Genomic DNA, 21,418 nt, shown 5'->3' with positions numbered 1-21,418 from the left:
CACGACTCTAGTGTTTAAATCCATATCTTCAGAAGCGATATAATAGCTGTGGGTGAGAAACATATCAATATTTAAGTCCTTTTTTTATTTTTTTTTTACTGTTAATCTCCACCTTTGACCAGACCTGACCAAAAGGTGGCATGTGCAATTATGATCTTGCCAAGAGATTGCAATGGCAAGATGTGCAGTGGAAAAGGAGTTATAATTTGGTCTGTTCTCACTCTAATTAACTGTGAATACATTGATTAAACAACTGGAGTCAAATGGATTACTTTAAAGCTGAAGTACAGAACATTTTCAGTATTAAAATACTTCCTTCTATACCAGCTTAATATGCAGAGACAACTACAAGTCATTCTGAAGTTCATTTTCTCGAAAACTGTAAACGCTTTGTCTCCGTGGAACTATAAAATTCTGGTGTATGTTTAGAGCGACCCGCTTAGACCCACCTCAACAACATTACTCGACCAATGGCGTGAGATGGGGGCGGGACTATCTGACGGTTCAAACAACAGCAGACGAGGGGCATATTCGGAAAGCTGTTTTGAAAACATTGTTTATTTTTGCAATTCTGTACGGTGGCGCTAGTGGCGCAGACATTACATCAGCTTTAATGTTGCCTTTATCTGCATTTTGGAGCATCAAAGGTCTATCCACCATTCACTTGCATTGAAATGACCTACATAGCTGAGATATTCTTCTAAAAAATTCTTGTTTGTGTTCTACAGAAGAAAGAAAGTAATACACATCTTAGATGACATGAGGGTGAGTAAATGATGAGAGAATTAAAATTTTTGGGCGAACTATCCCTTTAAAGGTGCCCAAAACCCTACTAAAACCAGTGGTCAATTTCCGGTTACATTTCATTAAGGGCAGTCTCATTTGTTAGCCCTTTAGGCACTTCCTCTCATGCAATTATCATAAACACTCACTCAGCATTTTTATGATTTATTTTTTTTAATCAAAACCATCTGAGATCATAGATAAATTTTGTCATTAGGTGAACTTATACAAAGACATGCCCCAAACACACAAGCACACACATGCGTGCACACAGAGTCTTTCTTCCATTATTTGGCTGTGTTTGTAAGACAGAATCCTCACAAAGTACAAACTGTTCTTCAGATATGTTCTATCGCTTGTCCCGGAGGTTTTTGAACCTAAACCAGAGGGGGAAAAACAGAATGAGCTCTTCTCATCTGACTAGCTGGGAAAGATGGCTTTAAAATTATCATTGGAGGCCTCACATCTTCCTCATCGTCCTCCTTCTGCTCTTCAGTCTTCTGCTGCCCATCGACAGGGTTGGGCTGTAACAGAATACATGTAACGGCGTTACGTATTCAGAATACAAAAATTAAGTAACTGTATTCAGCCCCCGTTATGTTTTCAAGCACCTGTATTCAGAATACAGTTACTTTATAACATTTTGTCAGAATACTTTTAGAATACTTTTCTCATAATGATCACAAAATAAGGCATAAAGAAAAAAAATTATTTTCAATCAAGTGAGAAACTTAATCGTTTTTCTGAACAGTGCAGATGCGTGCTGCAAATGCATCTTCTCGCTCTCTCTTTCCCAGATCAGCTGCAGCGCATGTGCAGTGTTGCCAGGTTTCATGCAAAATTGGGCTCAATTGAAAACACAATCGCAGGTTAAAATCAAAGAATCGCGAGTTGTATTTTTGAGATACTTTAAAAATAGACCACATTGGGGGTCTGGGTAGCTCAGCGAGTACTGACGCTGACTACCACCCCTGAAGTCACGAGTTCAAATCCAGGGCATTCTGAGTGACTCCAGCCAGGTCTCCTAAGCAACCAAACTGGCCCAGTTGCTAGGGAGGGTAAAGTCACATGGGGTAACCTCCTTGTGGTCATGATTAGTGGTTCTCACTCTCAATGGGGCGCGTGGTAAGTTGTGTGTGGATCGCAGATTGTAGCATGAGCCTCACATGCTGTGAGTCTCCGCGGTGTCATGCACAACGAGCCACATGATATGATGCATGGATTGACTGTCTCAGAAGCGGAGGCAACTGAGACTTGTCCTCCGCCACCCGGATTGAGGTGAGTAACCACACCACCACGAGGACCTTGGGCATTCCAAATTGGGAGAAAAGGGGCTAAAATAATAAAAAATAAAAATAAAAATAAAAAATAGACCGCATTCCCCAAAAGGTCTGATGGTAGGCACTAAAGAATAGAAATACAACGTCTTATTCATTTATAACAATTTCCGGATTTAATATCTGGCAACCACACTAGCACATCTTAACAATCAGCTTGCTGTCAGCTGTGCAGCAGTATCAGTACAGTCAGCAACGTTATTTCCACAAATATAACATTTGCATGCACGATCGATTGTTGATGTGTAAATTCATATATGCAGCTGCAGATGCGGCTTCTGTGTAAAGACGGAGTAAAGACGGACAGCTCACGATAAGCATTTGGTGAGTCACGTCCACATCAGAAACTGTTGAGAAATAGACTATGTAAAAAAAAAAAACATATACAGAGAAAGTAGGCCTACTGCAAGACTGAAAGAGGGAAACAGACTTGAAGTAGATCAGAGTCCAAACGACGACAGAAAACCTAATGTAAATAACTACTGTAACATTAGTGGCTTAGACATATGGGCGGCTAGTTCACATATTGTAACATACAGGCATGTTAATATTATTTCTCACTTTTTAAAAAAGCATCTCATACGAAGTGATGCACAAAAAAATATAAAACAACAATTAAAAAACAAAACAATGGATGAGTAAAAGAATCAAAAGCACCCAAAATAAAAGTATTGGCAATAAAAGAGATAGAAAACTAAATTAATAAATCTGCCTAAATATGGAAATATGCAAGCAAGCCTAGTTAAAAATGATTAATTTACATTGTTTTCACATGACCTCACTACTTTATGGCATCCAGTTATCATCTAAAACAAATATTTGGTTTATTTGCATTTCTTATCTAATTTTGTGTCAAAATATATTATTCTTTGTCAGTCCAATCAAATAATGGGTTAAGAAGATTAAAATAATGTTAAAATATTAAAATATTGTAGATGACACACAAAATGCCTTCTGTTTGTCTTCTTTCTTCCATAAAGAAAAACATAAGTGTCCAACTCCACATAAAAAAAAAAAAAAAGAAATAGTTATTCAGATTTACTTAATTAGTTAAAAGTGGAGGTGTAGCACTTCAGATAAGATGATAATGACTTCTCACACTAAATTCCTCCAATTGTGCCTTGCCTTTATAAATATGTATTCTAAAAGTATTCTTGTATTCTGAATACATTTAAGAGAGAGTATTCAGTATTTAGCCCAGAATACTTTCTTAAAGTAATCCACCCAACCCTGCCCATCGGACTGTGCCTCTTTAACTTGTACAAAAATGTGATCATTAAGTTGCATTCGATTTTAGCTATTGCAGTTAAGTACCTTACTTAAAATAGGCTAACTATAGCTTTTCTTAAAGGGGTCATATCATAAATGTCTTTATTCTTTTGTTTTCCACAAGGTCCACTTATAGTGCTGGTCAAGATATCTTACACCAAAAAATTACCCTCTTCCTGACCCTTAGAATTAAACAGGCCATCTTAAATGTAAGACTTGTATATGTTCTGTTATGACTGTTAACCTCTTGGGCTTGTGAAATGAGTAACAATACTTACAGGCTGCGGGTTTGCTGTCAGGTGCAATATATATTTGCCGCTAGAGTACATAGTTCATTGAACAGTTTTTATTTTAGAAAGATCAAGGAAACTTCTATTTTTCATGATATGGCCACTTTAACAGATTATTTTTTCCAGAACATTCTAAATGTATTTTTCAGGGGAAGCTTTTTTTTTAATAACAGAATTAGTATACTCAAGCAAAGTCTACTGGTACCTCTGAAGTGGCAGTAGTGTGTGGAGAGTCTGTGTGGATCTTCACTCCAGCCTTGACTTGGTGGGCTGCTGAAACCTCACTGCGAGCTTCACTGAGGAATGCACTGAGTGGGTCTTTAAGTTTAGAAGCCTGCCCTGTTACATCCCATCTCAAGCTCTTTTTGTAGACTTCTTGAGCAGAAATAGGCAGAGTTGCGTTGGTGCTAGTGCTTGGAAGTTTGGGAGCACTTGGGGCTTCCCTGCTGACCTGGCTGCTATACGTTAGTGTCGTGAAGTTAATAACTGAGAACTTATCTCTCTTCAGTTTAGGCATTCCTACTAGACTGGACCTGCCAATAAAACAGGACACAAGATAATTGTAACCAGTGGTGGAAAAAGAACTTGCATTAACAGCACTGTGGGCATGTGTTTGGTACTTAAATGCAAATCATGTAGAGGAACACAAATAAATAGTAAATACATTGTAAATGAATGTGTTTAGAAATCACCAGAATTTAAAATCCATGTCTTACCCCGGATAAGGGTCTGGAATATTGAATCTCTTTCACAATAGTTTATCAGGGTGCCACTCAAATGTGTCTCTGGTCAGCTTCCCAACCATCTTTATCTTCACAGCAGCCTGCTTATCATCCACATCATTCTGAAAGAGAAAGAATATGAATTTACAAATATGATCCCATGGGATATACAGTGCTGTGAAAAAGTATTTGCCCCCTTCCTGATTTCTTCTATTTTTGTGTATTTTTCATACTAAATTGTTTTAGATCTTCAAACGAGATATAACATAAAACAAAGGCAACCTGAGTAAACACAAAATACAGTTTTCAAATATATATATTTTTTTATTGAAGCAAAAAAGTTATCCAACACCTGTGTGGAAAAACTAACTGCCCCCTTAAACTTAATAGCTGGTTGTGCCACCTTTAGCTTTAGTTTCCGATAACTGGAGATCAGTCTTGGTAGAATTTTGGCCCACTCTTCTTTGAAGAACTGTTTAGTTCAGCCACATTGGAGGGCTTTCAAGCATGAACTGACCGTTTAAGGTCCTGCCACAGCATCTCAATCAGGTTCAAGTCAAGACCTTGACTAGGCCACTCCAAAACTTTAATTTTGCTTCTTTTGAGCCATTCAGAGTTGGACTTACTCCTATGCTTTGGATCATTGTCTTGCTGCATAATCCAGTTGCGCTTGAGCTTCAACTCTCGGACTGATGACCGGACGTTCTCCTTTAGGATTTTCTGGTAGAGAGCAGAATTCATGTTTCCCTCAATTATTGCAAGTCACCCTGGCCCTGAAGCAGCAAAGCATCCCCACACCATCACACTAACACAACCATATATGATATGATGTTCTTTTTGTGGAATTCTGTGTTTGATTTACACCAGATGTAATGGGACCCGTCTTCCAAACAGTTCCACTTTCGACTCATCAGTCCACAGAACAGCCTCCCAAAAGGTTTGAGGGTCATCAAGGTGTGTTTTGGCAAAATTCAGATGAGTCTTAATGTTCTTCTGGGCTAGTAGTGGTTTTCGCCTCACCAGTCTTCCATGGATGGCATTTCTGGTCAGTGTCTTTCTGATAATGGAGTCATGAACAGTGACCTTTATTGATGTGAGAGAGTCCTGCAGTTCCTTGGATTTTTGTGACTTCCTGGATGAGTCGTCGCTGTGCTCTTTGAGGAATATTGGAAAGTCGGCCACTTCTGGGAAGGTTCACTACTGTGCCAAGTTTTCTCCATTTGGAGGTAATGGCTCTTCCTGTGGTTTTTTTGGAGTCCCAGAGCCTCTGAAATAGCTTTGTAACCCTTCCCAGACTGATGTATTTCAATCACCTATTTCCTCTTCATTTCTGGAATTTCTTTGGACCTTGGCATAGTGTGCTACTGGGTGAGACCTTTTAGCCAATTTCATGCTACTGAAAAAATTATATTTAGGTGTTGATTTGATTGAACAGGCTGGCAGTAAGCCTGGGTGTGTCTAGTCCAGCTGAACCCCATTATGAATGCAATTTCATAGATTTGGGGTTTAGTAACTAAGGGGCCAAATACTTTTTCACACAGGCCCAGTTGGTATTGGATAACGTTTTTGCTTCAATAAATAACATTATCATTTAAAAACTGTATTTTGTGTTTACTCAGATTGCCTTTGTTTTATGTTAGATTTTGTTTGAATTTTTGAAATTGTCAGATATACACAAAAACAGAAGACATCAGGATGGGGGCAAATACCTTTTCACAGCACTGGAAAACAAGAAGCTAAAAGGTGGACAAACCTGGAGCCACGTTTCTCCCAGATACATCTGAAATTTAATCGAAGCACAAATGCAACATTTTGAGCAGAATTGTTTTGTTTTTTTGTAATTAACATTTTTATTGATTCATTTGTATATGACAGTACAAAAAAACTCAACACATATATAAAGAATCAACATTTTACATTTAAACCCTACTAATACAATCCCACCCTGACCCCTAATGAACACCCCGTGGTCCCACATAACACACACACAATCCAAAAAATAAATAAATAAATAAAAAAAAAAAAAAAAAAAATATACATATATATATATATATATATATATATATATATATATATATACACATATACACATATACATACACATATATATACATATACATACACATCCACATACATAAAATAAAATATATATGTATTATATATATACACATACATACACAAATAAATAAATAAAATAATAATAAACATACATGATTAAACTGAACTACACTCTCCACATCCCCTCCCCGAGAGTACCCCCAAAAAACTAAATATTTGTCCCATTTTTTAGCAAATAAGTCCCTAAACCCCAGCCTTCTACTTACCGCCTCTTCAAATGCAGCTACCCTCCCCTTTTCCACACACCACTCCGAAAAAGAGGGTGCTCCGCTTGACTTCCAACCCCTTAAAATTACTTGCCTGCCAATCATGAGACTGGTCATAACCCAGTTTTTTATGTGATTATCCCCTAAATGCATGACCGCCCCATCACCCAAAACAAAGAGGGTGCTCCGCTTGACTTCCAACCCCTTAAAATTACTTGCCTGCCAATCATGAGACTGGTCATAACCCAATTTTTTATGTGATTATCCCCTAAATGCATGACCGCCCCATCACCCAAAACACAGAGTCTGGGACAGAGCAAAACCCGAGTGTCCAAAACATCACACAAATACCTCTGAACCCTCAACCAAAACTCCTGGATCCTAACACACCCCCAAAAGACATGGGTAGTGTCTCCAACTTATGACTGGCATTGCCAGCAAGTGGGTGTGTCTTTAAGACCAAGCCTATATAATCTAGAGGGGGTCCAATAAAATCTATGTAAAATCTTAAATTGCATAAGGTGAACCCTTGCATCTCTAGATACAGACTTGACATTTTTAAGAATCTTAGTCCACACTTCATCCTCCAATACCAAATTCAAATCTTTTTCCCATACTCTCTTGAGAGAAGTCAAGGCTCCATCCCCCAGACTCTGAATTAGTAGGGAGTAATCATGGCCTTTTCCAAAAGCAGCAATCACCTCTCCCAAAGCACCTGCCGCTTTAGGGGGGTGTGTGCCACTCCCAAAAACAGTGCAGAGTAGGTGGCGAAGCTGTAAATACTTATAAAACTGAGATCTGGGAATGCCAAAATGTTGAACCAAATTTTCAAAAGGTCTCAATACTCCACCCTCATACAGGTCACCGAGTGCATTAACCCCCCTCACAATCCAATCTGACCAACAGAAAGGGGACTTATTAATACATAGTTTAGGGTTCAGCCATATGCTCGAGGCTGTGTTTAAATAAATATCCGAATTAAACACTCTGGACACTTTTGTCCATAACGAGTGCAAATGCAAAATAACAGGGTGCGACTTAACCTCTCCGGCTAGTTTGATCGAAAGGCTTTGCAATGGCGAGATAGGGGCAAGAACTTCCTTTTCGATACAAAACCAGGGAGGGGCTCTCTCAGGTCGAAGCGACCAATGAGCCAAATGTCTAAGACCTAACGCATAATAATAAAACAAAATCTTGGGTAGGCCTAACCCACCTTTGTCAATTGGCCTTTGTAACTTATTGAAATTTAACCTGGGGTACTTACCATTCCAAATGAAGGACTTTGCTATGCTATCAAATTGCTTGAAATAAGAGAGGGGGAGAGACTGAAGCAGGTAGTTGAATTTTGGAATACAATTCATTTTAATAACATTAACCTTCCCAATCATCGATAAATGTAATGAAGCCCACCCGCTCACATCACTTGAAAACCTTTTTATTAAAGGGTCAAAATTAACTCTAACTAAATCAGACAAATTTGCTGGGAATAAAATCCCCAAATACTTAATGCCCTGTTTGGGCCACTGGAAGGCGCCCGGCTGGAAAGCCGTTTCTGGGCAGTACGCTGTCAGCACCAAAGCTTCGGATTTAGACCAATTGATTTGTATCCTGAGAACTTGGAAAAGGAATTAATAATTCTGTGGAGGCAAGGCATAGATCTAGTAGGGTCAGAGACGAATAATAAAATATCATCTGCGTAAAGCAGAAGCTTATGCGCCACACTTCCCGCTGTCACGCCTGGAAAATCATCCTCCTTTCTTATCGCAGCTGCTAATGGTTCCAGGGCAAGACAGAACAATAATGGGGAAAGAGGGCAACCCTGCCAAGTGCCCCTATCCAGAGTAAAATAATCTGAAATTAATCCATTTGTTTGCACCGCTGCTACAGGGTGTTTATAAAGTAACTTGATCCAACCAATAAATGTACTCCCGAACCCATACATTTCCAAAATCTTAAAAAGATAATCCCATTCTACCATATCAAACGCCTTTTCGGCATCAAGTGAGATGGCAGCGACAGGAGATTGTTCATTGTTCAGTATAAACTTCTAACAAAAGTGGAGCCAGTTCTGTAGCATAGGATCTAAAACATTCTGCGGCAAAACCATCTGGCCCCGGAGCCTTGCCAGTAGGCAGGGACTTAATTACCTCGTCAAGCTCCTCCAAGGTTATCTCAGAATCAAGAGAGTTTTTTTGCTCAGTCGTCAGTTTAGGAAGATATAATGGTTCCACAAAGTTTCTAAAATCTTCATCAGTAGATGAAGGCGTGGAACTATAAAGATCAAGACAGAATTCTTTAAAGGCAATATTAATATCAATGGCTGAAGTAAAAATGTCACTGCCAGCAGATTTCACTGAGGGAATGATAGAATGAGACTCTCTCTGCTTTATATATCTAGCCAAAAGCTTCCCTGCTTTGTCACCCGACTCAAAGAATGACTGTCTTGCCCTGAATAAACAAAACTTCACTTTCTGCGACAAAATAGTATTATATCTGTATTTCAATCGGGTCAATTCTCTGAGGCCATCAGCTGACATACGGCGCTTTAGCTCTGCCTCGGCACTTTTAATATTTACTTCCAACTCCACAAGTTCTTGTGCTTTGGATTTTTTAATGAATGAGGCATACTGTATGATCCGACCCCTAAAAACCGCTTTAAGTGCCTCCCAAGCCACGCCCACAGAGGATACTGAGGACCAGTTGGTCTCCATATAAACATTGATTTCAGTCTTTAACATTTGTTGGAAATCAGGATTTTGCAGAAGGGATACATTAAAGCGCCAACTATATGATTTCTTTTTCTCTATATGTGGCATCACCTCTAAACTCACCAGGGCATGATCTGAGACTAAAATGTTTCCAATTGAGCAATCAACAACAGATGAAATGAGGGATTTGGATATAAAACAAAAATCTATTCTAGAATAAATCTTATGGACTGATGAAAAAATGTATAGTCCCTACCAGATGGGTTCAAAAGTCTCCAAATATCTGCAAGACCAAGATTTTTTTTTATCCTGTGAAGCGTCAATGTTGCTCTAGGGGGGTTTACACACTTTTGCTTCACTTTGATCAAAGACTGAGTCCATCAAAAGAGTAAAGTCTCCTCCCAATATTATATCATGAGGGGTGCCAGTGGCTTGCAACATCCCTTCAAGATCTATAAACAAGACCTGATCATCAGCGTTAGGTGCGTAAATATTAGCCAAAATCAGAATTTGCCCTTGAATTTCAGCTAAAACAATAATTACTCTTCCTAATTTATCTATAATCTGTTTGAGACATTTGAATTGTTAATGTTTATTAATCAATATAATGACTCCCATGCTCTTACTTGAGCCAGCACTAAAGAAAACATGTCCACCCCATATCTTCCAAAATTTTTCAGCTTCCTGCGGGGAGAGATGTGTTTCTTGAAGAAACACCATATCATATTTCATCTGTTTAAGAAAAGTAATAACCTTCCTTCTTTTTATGGGGAAGAGAGACAATCCACTCATATTAACAACTGACATATTGATATAATAGAAAAAATAAATTGTGTGCCAAAAACAAAATTATGCAGACCACATTCCCCATTAGTGAAACAATCAACCCCCGAACATCCCCCCGAACAAAACAAACAGAAAAAAGAAAAGCATGCGCATTAACCCCACGCACGACAGCGCCAACCGGCGACAATCCCTCTAAACTCAAAAGGTCCATGAACGCCCACAAGCCCCCATGACAACTTTGCAATCGGATTGCTCAATTTTGCCTCACAAATTTGTGAAGCAAAATTACATAACAGAAAATACTTTGTGAAATAAACCCAGTCAATAGGAAGAATGAACACAAAGAATGTGTATATTCATTCACAGAACTGTCTCAAAGATGTGATCTTCCACAAAACAAATTCCAGTTGATATAAAACCGTTCAGATTCTTCGGACAGACAAATGAATGTTCAGTGAGCCAGCTGTTATGAGTTCAGCGGATGACGTAATCATTCCAATGTCCCGTAAAAATACTCAACTAAACAAACTACAGCCAGCAGGAGGAATAAGCACAAAGAACGAACAGATTAATCCACAGCTGTTCCAAAGGAGTGTTATTCAATAGAACAAGCTCCAGCCACTAGGCGGAACCAATACAAAAAGAAACAAAACCGGCATCCCGGTTCCCTGGATGGTTGAGTCAATTCACTCGGAGGTTGCATAAAAGTATATACCATGACTTACACAATCCGTCGACTTCATAAAAGACATCCTTTGTGTGAGCATGTAGATATTTTGCAGTCATCCGTAGTGTCCACTCTCAATCTGTCCAGGAACTTCAATGCAAAAGTAATCTTTCATCAATACAAAAGTTTCTTTAAGGAAAGTGTTATTCACAGAACAAGCTCCAGCCGCACGGCGGAGCCAACGCAAAAAACCTAAAATGTCGCCCAGCTTCCTCAAGAGTAAATACAGCGAGTCAGGCCCACTCACATGAGAAACATCCAATGGTTTACTCAGACATTGATTCTATAAAAGACATTGCCAGATTTGGACATGTAAATACTTGGCGACCGTTTTTCGTTTCTATTCTCAGTTTTGCTGGAAACATCAAAGCGAACAAGATATTTTTCTGATGTAAGAGTTTCTTACATTCCTTGAACCGATCGCGTTTCTCTCTTGTCGAACTCGCAAAGTCCGGGAACAAGAAAATATTATGGTTCTTCCAAGAAACCTTCCCTTTGCCCCTCGCCTGGCGTAACACGAGATCTTTATCGGATGATCTCAGAAATCTGGCCAGAATCGATCGGGGCCTTCCTCCCTCAGCAGATCTGTGAGCCGGCACTCTGTGAGCTCGCTCGATTTCCAGCTTGTGGCCTGTTATGTCGAGCAGACTCGGGAAAAACTCGTCTAGGAATTTCACCATATCTCTGCCCTCCTCATGCTCAGGAATTCCATCAATTTGAACGTTATTCCTGCGGCTTCTATTCTCAAGATCTTGAAGCTTTACAAGGAGATGTTCCAAATCAACTTTGGTCGCGGGCGGATTAGCGGTTAATTCCCTCTCCGAAGATTCCAGAAAATCGATTTGTTTTTCAACATCAGTCACTCTTGTAGCTAACTCAGAGAATTTTATTTCCATCGCCGTAATCGATCGCCGTATTACAGCGAGATCCTCCAAGTCAGCAAGAATCTTCGTCAACATCACCGACATGTTGGACAACTGACGCTGGATTCCTTCTCCCGCCTTGCCATCCAAATCGAGTCCCCGATCTGTAGGCCTGTCGTGGCTTTCATCCTGAACACGTAAGTGTCTTTTAATGTCTCCAGAGCCCGAGGATTTTGACTTCTTTGCCATGTTTTGCAACAAAGGGCAAATGTGTAACTGGGTGTATCAAAATTAACCAGATTATAACATGAAAATAATCTAAAATTCAGCAAAGTGCGCAGAGCTCGTCGCTCACAAGTCTGCTCCTTGCATGGCGTCACGTGACTCCTCGAGCAGAATTATTCATTATTTTAGTGGATAACCTGTATTAACCTGAGCTGCAGATGCTCGTGTTTCACATCTGTGTTGATATCAAACACACTGAAGAAGATCTTTGAAGTTCTCATGTTTGTGTTTGTATCCGCTTTTTTACATTTTCCGACTGGACGGTTATTTTCATTTTAAGCCGCTCATAATCGGCAAAGTTTATACTCGTTTTAGCGCAGCGGTTGATTGACAGGTGAGGGGTGGCTCTTCGCTGTTGCCGGGACATGTACAGGATGGAATAGCATTTACACCTTAAACGTGATGCGTTCAGATGCGTTTTTGACCACATATGTATGTGGTTTTTGTGATCTGATCACAAAACTTTTCAGACCCCGTTTAGACCTGTATTTAGTGCTGACCACATGTGATCAGATCACCAAAAATGCATCTTAATACTAGTGGTTGACTGATATATCACCGAGGCCAATAAGCCGTCTGATATTCTGACTTTTTTAATTATCTGCATCGGCCGATATATTTTCCCATTTGGCCGATTTTTTACTTGAGGGCGCCAAAAATCGCCTGCTTGCATGTGAAGCGTCTGAGACATGTAAATGACCAGTCACGCTTCTGTGACGAGGAGGAGGGCGTGGCCGGGCCGTGAGGGTGCACGCCTGGTGCTGAGTAGCCCAATCAGCTGGAGAGAGATAAGTGGAGGAGCCAGGGATGCCAGAGAGAGAGAGACACACAGCTGTGTGTGTGTGTTTATGGTCGACGTCTGTTATTATGTTCCAGTTTGATGTTATGTTATAATTAAAGTCTTGTTGAGTGTTGATCCGGTTCCTGCCTCCTCCTTTCCCGAACCTCATTACAGGTTCGTTTTGTTGTTATGTGCCATTGTGTTACTACAATAATAGACTGGTGTGCAACACAGTGTCCGCATATCAGAGCCGCGGCAGACGCATTTGAGCTCATAATGTTAAAAGTGCTCACCTGTTTCATTCTCCCTCTCTCTCCTCAACAATTCCCTGTAACTTTTAAATGTAAAAGTCTTGTCTAATGATAAAAAGGCAAATATCAATACAACTAATATCATATACCATCTGCAAATATGCGCATATCTTGTTTAAACAGATAATAAACCAACCTCACACAACTTCAGCAGATCCAGCATCCTGTGGAACGCTCATAAATGTTCCTCTGAAGCACATATTCTAACAGTCTCTCCTCAACAGTTCCCTGTAACATTTCTAATGATAAAAGACAAATATCAATAAAACTTGTATTATATACCATTTGCAAATATGCAGATATCTCGTTTTAACAGATGTCATTCACAAACCTCATGAAAATCCAGCGTTTTCTTCCCATCGAGCACTCATCTAATATCTTCCTCTGAAGCGCATATTCTATCAGCCAGAATCAAAAACTTCAGGATCAGGATCAAAAGTTCCTTTGATTCACAAATCATGATGGTCATGACTTTATTATTATATTTTTTAGCAATTTTATGTTTGTTATTTACTATATTAAATTGTGTTAAATATCGGCATTGTATCAGCCTATTGGGCACCCTGCTCAACCATTAAAAACCCCATATCGGTTGACCACAACTTAATCCCAGGTGTAAATGGGGTCTTTGTCCCTCTACTATAGGCCATAAGCACCTCAGTTGGAATTTTCAGTTGCATTTTAAACAACTTTCCAGAACTTATAACTGAATGTATCCTGAGTGGTTTTAGAGCTATGTTAAAGTAGAACTCCTCACCCCTTGAACTTGTGTGACCTCCACACTGTCCGTGTCATCCTCATGTTTGCTACGTGTGAACCACGAGGAGTTGCTTGGCTTATAGAGTAACGCAGCACACACAAATTCCTCTCTCCCACTCCATCATGGATGAGTCCAGACTTGACTCCAGGGCATCTACAAATGACTGCCACATAAAGCAGAAATCAGGTACTTAGTGAATGACAGGGAAAGAAAGATTAGCAAATGCAGAATTATTAGGACTAAACATTTTTGTTCACATTTGTCTCCTTGTTTGAGTTTGCTGATATACAGGTCATAGCGAGTCTGTTTTGGAGGATTTTTTGCAAATGGTTTAAAGGTCTTGCTGGCATCTGCTGTGGGATCAAGCCAGGCATTTAAAGCCATTTGGTTCTCAGAAGAAGGCTGAAGTTGGATTTGAGAGGACAGGGACTCTTTCTGTGGGGCAGTTGACTGGAAACAGTTGGATAGGGCCTGCAGAGCGGCAGCTTTAGCTGACACAACAGCTCGATCTACAGCTAAGGATATGTTTCTCTCTGGCCTACACCGCTCCTCGGCTGCTGTGCGGATTTCACTCAGCCTCTCTCTGTCCTTACTGCCAAGCAGCTCAAATACAGAGCTGGGGCCTGTAGAACACAAACACAAAGAAAAATGGAAGAAAGAGAAAGATGGAAAACAAAGAATTTTTGTACCATTTGGGTTTAAAGAGTGCCCAGAACCTCTGGATCAAGGTGTAAAACATGTTTTTGTATGACAAAAGCGTGGACCATGCACCCTTGTCTTTCACTCATTATTACACTCATAGATGATGGAGTGACAATAAAATGATTTGATTTACCCTGTAGAGCTATCTCTCCCAGCATTTCACATCTTTGAGCAGAATCTAAGGTGTGGCAGCCCTGCTAGGGTGCATCCTGCGACAGGTGTCCGCGTGAAGCCTTAAGTGCCTGGGCAACAATACGGCTGACAGAGGATGAATCAACCACAGGGTGGAAATAATGTATAGGCCGATAATCACATGGTAGATCAGGGGGAGGATACACCTAAGAAAAAACGACGATGAGCCTACTTTAAATGCACAGCTTATTCATATCACATCATAGCTGAGTAATTCAGAACTGAAGCTTAGGGCTGTTATAATGAATTAATTATATATTACTGTTTTCATCTCTGAGACTTTGGAGGCCAGTGTGAACCCCTCCAGAATTGCCTACATATGCAGCATCTCGTTTTGAACTTGGAATCGAACCTTTCATATGTCATATATAAGTCATTTTCCCTGCAAAATCTATAATGTCAAATCAAACAGTATGGTCAAACAAAAGAACAGGATAATATACACTAGGAAGAGTATCGGAAATTTACAAAGATATACAGTTCGCTAAACAGGTACAGAAGCTAAAGGGTACCTTCACAATATATGTTTAAGCAAAATGATGTTCATAGCTCTTAACGTTGTTGTGGTAAATACTGCTTTTTGTGTCTTATCAAATTCAAACTCTTTACTGTCCATCCACATAGTGTGTGATAAACATTTTGAAGGAATTTTTCCCAATATTTCCCACAGTCCTAATCTCATCTTTATATTGAAAAATCACATTAGGATTTCAATCCAATAATATAAAAAGCAACATGAAATCAAAACTGACCCCATTGTTTATGCACATCCCTGGAATTATTGTGACTGATTCACCAGTGCAAGTTACTCAAAATGTAAAACATATTTATTGTAAGTAACCTTACACCAAAATGTACTAATGGTCATAACCCCTTTACTAATGGGTAATATTCCCTTTACTAATGGGTAATAACCCCTTTAATAATGGGTAATAATCCATTAGTTATTACCTTTATTAATGGTTATAACCTGTTTTACGTTAAAAAAGTAACATCTGCTTTTCACAATCTAACCAATTCCTGATGGATATAATCAAGTCCTAAATTTTTTTCCATTGAATATCCTGTTTCACTTGGAAATCTCACGCTATGGTAGAAAGACTGCGAATGGTGTTTCATGTTGACTTTAATCTCATTAGCTAAAGAATTTATTGCTGATTCAGTACCCAATTGACCCTTCGCTAAGCTCCACCTCCCTTGGCTACTGTTGCTCAATCTGACAAGCTTTGCAGAACTTCCCATAGGAATGAATGGGAGATTGCTGTGAAATGTGTGTTTTTTGGCAAAATATTCTCATAAACGGAATTGACAATATTCTTACGTGGGCTGGAATGAGTGATATTGTTAAGCATATTTATCTGACATTTTTTGTAAAAGAAATTTTAAAATTACCAAGTAATTGCAAACTGTGAAGACTGTGAATCAGAATCGAGGCAAATGATCATCATGGTCACTTGAAAAGAGATAAGTGTCATTTGATGGCAATTACACACCTGATAATATTATTAGTGTAAGTGAACAGAACTGCCAATAACGTCTCATAACACACTCACTATGATGCTGCAAACTCTTTATTTACTATTGCCTTTACTAGGACCTGAATCAATACATAAAATAATTAATGTTAAGTTATTAGCTTTAATTTACCTTGGAGCAAATGTAGGTGTCCTTGTTGATGTTATGCATGTTCATTTGGGACTGAGGAATGACAGTTCAATCCATAGTATGCTCTTCTCAAGATTTATTTAAAGATTTTTTTAAAGAAAGAAAAAAACACTTTGTGTATTCTCTCTAGGTACCTCTTGTTATTATTACAAGTGACCCAATTATGATTATTATTTTTTTACATTTTGTGGATCTTTCTGTAAAACTCTGCTCAAAACTACTCAAACACACATCACTCCCATAGACTCCGCAAGCTCTTGTCAGAGAAATGGTGATGGCAACAGTTGCTAAGATTGGTCAGAAACACTTTTAAGGCAGGGCTTAGCAAAGGGTCAACTGTGCATTCTGACATCTGATTCTATCTACTGTAAATGCACCATGACCTAATAAGGAGAGAACACATCTAAGGACTTTCTGTCACCAACCATTCCTTTTCTTGGTATACTGCTGTGGAGCGGTCCATCCGTAGAGTCCATCACCTGGGTCTACTCCTCCCAGCACAGCATTGTAATTAGTCATGGAGTCTTTATGATAAATGTCATCATCTTCCTCCTCCATTACTCCCACTCCAAATGCCAACACACATGCACACACTGGGGTCAGCCTGCTTTTCAACAGAACTGTTTCATCAGTTTCATTTGAGTAATGTGATGCTGCAAGCACATTATTTTACAAAAAAAAAAAAAAAGCAAAATAAATTCCAAGCCATCACTATTTTCTTTCTTATGACCCTATTGCCTTACCTGTCCTGCAGTCCCACACCTGCGTTGCTGTCCTGAGTTTCTGTCCCCAAATAAGCTGGTTGTTCTGTCAGAGTGAAGAGGTTTATATGCCCTGTCCCAGATCCACCACTCATGGCCTGGAGGGGGTCAAGTCCTCTGTGACCCAGCCCATGAGAATCAACTTTAGGTGTGAAGTCACCGGGATCACATCTCTGGGAGCAAATGTCACATTCTCTGGAGCAAATTCATCATCATCCTGAATAAAAAAAAATAAAAAAAAGGATCAGATGTAAACATTTGTCAGTCTAGCCATAGTTAAAGGGATAGTTCACCTAAAGAGGAAAGTTCTCTCATTATTTACTCAGTCTCATGCCATCCCAGGTGTGTATGACTTTCTTTCTTATGCTGAACACAAATAAAGATTTTCAGAAGAATATCTCAGCTCTGTTGGTCCATTCAATACAAGTGAATGGTGGCCAGAACTTTGAAGGACATAAAAGGCAGCACAGAACTACCACATACAGCTCCACTGGTTTTATTCATGTCTTCAGAAGCGATATGATAGGCTTAGGTGAGAAACAGATCAATGTTTAAGTTGAATGTTTAACAAAAGAAGAAAGCTGAAGTGAAAGTGGAGATTTATAGTAAAAAAAAAAAAGGCATGAAAAGAAGACATGAATTTAACCACTGGAGAATGGATTAGCTTTATGCTGCCTTTATATGCTTTTTGGAGCTTCGAAATTCTGCCCACTAATTACTTGCATTGTATGGACCTACAAAGCAGAGATGTTCTTCTAAAAATCTTTGTTTGTGCTCAGCAGAAGAAAGAAAGTCATACACATCTGGGATGGCACGAGGGTGAGTAAATATTGAAAGAATTTTCATCTTTGGGTGAACTATCCCCTTAAGCTCAAACAAAGAAGATCAGAAGTAAATAGGTCTATTCTTATAATCAAATAAAAAGCCTAGTACACACTACATAATATCCACCTCTGACTCCTCTGATCCATTGGGAGGCAGCGCACATCCATAAACTTTCTAAAACTTGAGAAAGAAACAAAGCATTTGAAATTCTAACATGAATCTTAAAACCAAATGCTCATTTGATGGCCTTTCCAGACCCAAGTGCAGAAACTCACAAATTAAACAGATGTCTTATTACGCACTGCAGATAAATAAGAATATTTGTGATGTCTTCATTCACCAGTCTTTTGTTTAAATGGCTTTCTCTTCACTCTTGGCCTGACTCCCTGGCCATCTTTCCAGCCCATTTTTCTCAGTAACTGCACACCAATGGATGACCTGGTATTTTGGCAATTGCACTTTAGAATGCAATTCAAATATGCATAAATATATGACTTTTTATAATCAAGATAGTTAAAGTAATGATTACTGTGCAGGGGCAATAAGCTCCTCCAGTAGTGCAGTGTCTCCAGGTATCGGAGCTGCAAGAGAGCTGACGGCTTGTGCTTTGTCCTTTAACTGATCTCTTCACTCTGATGCAAAATTATCTGTGGTGACAATCTCTTGTGGGGCATTACCATGCTCACTTAAGTCCTGAAGGCAAACATATTCTTTAATAGAAGAACTTACACATTTAAGAACTTAAGATGCATATTGACATAGGAGAACTGAGAAAAGATGGATGTAAATCAACACACTAACCTCCTCATCCATAAAGTCCTGTGGTCCAGCATTCGGTCTCTCTGCCTTTTGCTGTCATGATAATACAAATGTTGATGGTGTCTAGCCTAAAAGACACAGGAGACTTCTTAAACTAGTCAAATAGAGAGCTGATAGAGTACAGCACAGAGGAAGGCTGCCACTGACCTTCTTTGGATCCCACTGTGTTAAAGCATCCAATGGAGAAGCCACCAGCGAAGGCTCTGTGAAATCTCTGGTATCGGCCCTTCTCATCTTTAACCGTCTGCTTGTGCACAGGTATCGGCTTTCTGGTGGGCTCATCTGAGATAAAGATACATGATCACTGTGGAAGAATCCACAAACTAGAGCAGTGTCTAATATCTACGGCTCCTGTTTTCATTAAATTATGCTCTTATGCATTAACCCTACTAGGCTGTTCTGTAATTTTTGACCGATTTCATTTTTGTTTTGTTTTTTAAAAAATGGTTTCTTCAATCTGAGTGGTTCAAAACTTGGTGACTTTATTTAGATATGCATATTTGATGAGTCTAAGTGGTCATAAAAAAAAATAAAAAAAAACGACATCTTGGCAGTTAGCGGTCAAAATTGGCCGACCATTATAAATGAATGGGAAAGACCCTAACACAGAGCAATTTTTTTTAATATGTGTTGAATACAATCTATATATCAGCCACAATGCTGAAAGAACACACACAGAAATGAAGGGGTGAGACTGTAAAACATCCTGAGTGCAAAAGATTCACACCCACACACACTCTTACACAGAGAGAGAGAGAGAGAGAGAGAGAGAGAGAGAGAGAGAGAGAGAGAAATGAATGGGTTAGACTATGCCACAGCCAGAATGCAGAATACACACACACACACACACACACAGAGTTGCGCACAGTCCCATATACATAGAGACACCCCCCAACACACACACACACACACAGAGAGAGAAAGAGAGAGGCACCAAATTAGAAAAAAACAAATCATAAAAGAAAGCAAAAATTCATATTTGGACCACTGGGAAAATGAAAGTAAAAACCAAAGCAAATTGGAATGTTATCAGACCCTAACAGAAAGTATAATCTGGCAGAATATCTCCACACTGTAAGAGATCCAAAACAGAGATGGATCCTCACCAAATACAGGATCAGTGATCACAGTCTGGACATAGAAAAAGGCAGACACAGACAAACATGCTTCCAAAGGAAGAATGAGTCTGTGGTCACTGTGACACTGGTGAGGTCAAGACAGAGACACACTTTCTCCTTCACTGTGAGGTGAGAGAGAAATACTTCAAACCTCATGCCACAGTTTTCCAGTTCAGCAGAAACAGATCAAATGCAGGTGTTACTGGGGGAGGACAATCATGCATCAGTTGCAGTACTTCGTTCACAGTATTATTTTTTCACACACACACACACACACATACACACACACATCAAAGAGATCAATGAACAAAAATGTCTGAGTCTGACTGCAGTGGATGTGGTTAGGTGCCTTCCAGACAAAACACTGCACCTTTTTGTTATGGAAACAAAGAAACCTTCCCACAGCTCTGAGTTATAAATGTGGCCTCTTGGACATTGCTCACAGTTCATTCTGTGGCAGCACCATGGCGAAACGCTATACTGTTCATGAGACCCTGGAACAATTGCTTGACTCCAGTGATGAAGAACAAGGGCTTGCTGAGGCGGCTGCATAGAACACTGCAGCTGCACTACTGGCTATTACTGTCACAACATGATTTTCAAGTCAAGTCATTTTTATTTTTCTCACCAGATGGCAGCAATCTGCCCCAATACATTACGCATTCTCATATTTTCTTTGTTTAAACTTATAAAAGTGTAGATTTTTACTGTAGTGAAGTTGCTTATTTGCATATGCAAATGATTGTGAAATTGAAAAATGTACATGTAAATAAGATCTAAATAACCTAAAATCATTTTAATTATCATTTCAGCATAATTTTATTGTTACTACTTCAGGGAAGTTAGTGTTACAACATTTCGTTAAAAAAGGCAGTAGTATAATCAAGGGCATACGCCATATGCCCATCTATCTTTCTTAGGATTTTGCGTATGCCCACATTAAATAATTGATGATACCTGTGGCCACCAGTAATCTTTTAACCAGAAACTGTTCAATCTTCTAACACGATGCCGCAGCACTGTTGAGTGAATTGTGTGTGTGTGTGTGTGTGTGTGTGTGTGTGTATATATATATATATATATATATATGAGTGTACAGAGATTCTCTACGCGCACGTAAATTCATAAATTCACAGTATGCCCACCTCTTCAGACACTACTGCATCACTGAAAAAGGGGTAAACCTTTATTATATCCGGTCAAAAATGACCGCAAACAGCCAAGGTTTTGACCAATTTTGAACAGCTTCACCCAAATGACGGCTTCAATACATACACATATAATACCTTCGTTCAGTGGCTCTAAAGGTGTTGCATAAGTCATGAAATCCTCATCGCTGTCTTTGTCAGACGCCATGTTTACAAAAAGTACGGTGGGCGGTTGAGCTCAT

General features: G+C 39.3%; 1 pseudogene; it reads right to left on the bottom strand.

Moving 5' to 3' along the window:
* Nucleotides 1–932: 932 nt before the first annotated feature.
* On the bottom strand, nucleotides 933–21,413 carry LOC127442901 (G patch domain-containing protein 1-like; annotated as a pseudogene).
* Nucleotides 21,414–21,418: the final 5 nt, after the last annotated feature.

Source organism: Myxocyprinus asiaticus, chromosome 1 (genome assembly GCF_019703515.2).
Source record: "Myxocyprinus asiaticus isolate MX2 ecotype Aquarium Trade chromosome 1, UBuf_Myxa_2, whole genome shotgun sequence".
Classification (NCBI taxonomy): domain Eukaryota; kingdom Metazoa; phylum Chordata; class Actinopteri; order Cypriniformes; family Catostomidae; genus Myxocyprinus; species Myxocyprinus asiaticus.
The sequence above is the reverse complement of the archived record's forward strand: the minus strand, read 5'-3'. Positions and strand labels throughout refer to the sequence as shown.